Below are 2,219 nucleotides of genomic sequence, written 5' to 3' on the forward strand. Positions count from 1 at the left end.
TCATGGACTTACATCGTTATCGCAGAAACTATCGCTATCGTCACGAGCATCGTAACCATCGTTATTTGTTCATCTATTTACTGTAACATCAAATTTGTTTTCATTATTTCAATTTACATAGAAAATAACGCGTATGACATGTCCAGCAATACAAGTTCTCTGTGATAAAAAAGTCCAGCAAAGCTCGATTATTTTTCTAACAGATATATGTTAGAAAAAGAATCGAGTGTGAGATTGATGTAGTCATACACCTGGCAGTGAATGTTGGGCCTACATATTTTTCAACATCAATATGAAACGGTGTTAAATTTCCTTATATCATTTGAAAGACGCACAGAGTCTTTTCATTGGCGGTCTAATGTAGTTGCAATAATATTCGTAATTCGCAATTCACAAATTCCCACTTTCTATGCACGTTTCATTGTTTCTGTGCTTAACTTTTTCTACCACAGCACACTCTGTAGACAGGGCTAGAATTTCCCACACCCTTAATAATGTGTAACATATTTGTGCCTTTATGGCAGGAAAGGAATAAAGCATCGATTCTTTGCATTTTTATTATTAAATAACATCCTGGTAAAAAAAAAAGTAAAATAAAAAAAATCTGCGAGAGGAAACAAAAACAAATAAAAAGGCAGTGTGACATTATTTATTGCACTGGCAATTTCTGTTCTCATTTTCTAGTTTTTTTTTTTAAAGCTACCTTCAACAATACCTCAGCCTCCTTCTTCCTAATCTCTATATCTAATATTTGTAAATTTAATAGGTATTCCTTTTTCATCATTCTTTTTTTTGAGTTTCAACCTTTTCTTTCATTACATTTCTGGCCTCTGGCGCATCTATATATAAATCACTTTCATGGAATCTCCTTTTGGCCTTTTCTCTTGGTATTTAAGTGGTTGGTCCTGGTGTCTTCTCCAACACCACTGTCCCCTCTACCATGGCCACCAGTGGTGTGACCATGGCCATCAGTGGTGTGACCATGGCCTCCTGTGGTGTGTCCAAGGCCACTACCTCACAGACCATGGTGCTGGAGTCTCCTGTCATTAGATAACTAGTTAGTTGAGTGAAAAAAAATAAACATGTACATTTTGCTTGGTCTGCAAATGTACCAGTTAAGTATGCAAATACATGAATTAAAACAATAATTTGACATCATTATAATCATTATTATTGTTACTATTATATATTTTTATTATCAATTATTGTGAGTAGTAGTAGTAGTAGTAGTATAACATTCCAAAGTTTATTATTATTACCATTGATTCTTATTCTTATAAAAAAAAAAAGGAATGCAGACCGTTCTTTATATTCCTCATGTTGGTTACTTTTGATATAAAACTGCTAACAAATAACAAAAATCTCAAGAAATATATTCCTTTTATTATACTGAGTTAAAATCTGCTTGGTAAGGCAACGTGCAGGCATCTATTTTGCCATGCTCTTATTCAGGGACACTGGCCGGTAAGGCAGTCTTTTTATGATATATATAGGTTTGCTACCTAATAAAACTAATAAAAAGTAACTACAAAGTACAAAAATAGGCTTACCTGATACAAAATATGATGGTGAATGGTGATGAAATTTCTGGAGACTTGCTCTTCCCGGGTAAACAAAGTGGCTGCGTGAAGGTCGCCAAGCGTACAGGAACCCCTTCCGGCGTACCAACCTTACCGCAAGCGGACCGCACGAAGAGGGAAGACAAGAACGGTTTATCGTTACTATGGATCACCATGGAGCCAAGAGTATCTCTCGTAGGGACCTCTCAAAGGAAAGGAAAGGGTTTGTTTAACAATCCCCGTGTGCGCCCTTTAGTCCAGGAGTAGTATACTTGAACACACCAAAGGCGTTTTCAATAGCACTTTGCAGAAGGCGAACGGTCCAAAAAGCGTTCGCCTACACAGGCGAACACGTTTGGAAGGTGTTCACTTGCGTTCGCTCTCAAAGTCACGTGACAGCGAACACTGACGCTGATTGGCTGCGAGACGAGTTGCCAACTTTGTAAGTTATAAATCAATAAAAATACTATTATGAGGAACATGAAGATATGATAAGTATTATTATGCAAAGGAAATACATTTAGCAACTGTTTACTGATATTGAAATTCATAAGAATTCTCCTTGCAGTTTGAATTAAATGAAAATAGAGTCTTGGACTCTCGAGACATCTGGGACTACGCACTCTGGCTGGTTCAGGATGCACACTTGTCACGCTACTC

General features: G+C 36.9%; 1 long non-coding RNA gene across 1 annotated transcript; it reads right to left on the reverse strand.

The window, feature by feature from the left end:
- Positions 1-728: 728 nt before the first annotated feature.
- On the reverse strand, positions 729-1,900 carry LOC123499088. The gene is made up of 2 exons (XR_006672881.1): positions 1,551-1,900; positions 729-1,040 (listed from the first exon to the last, which is right to left on the reverse strand). It is a non-coding gene; the product is annotated as an uncharacterized LOC123499088 (long non-coding RNA).
- Positions 1,901-2,219: the final 319 nt, after the last annotated feature.

This window comes from Portunus trituberculatus, chromosome 49 (genome assembly GCF_017591435.1).
Source record: "Portunus trituberculatus isolate SZX2019 chromosome 49, ASM1759143v1, whole genome shotgun sequence".
Taxonomy (NCBI): Eukaryota; Metazoa; Arthropoda; class Malacostraca; order Decapoda; family Portunidae; genus Portunus; species Portunus trituberculatus.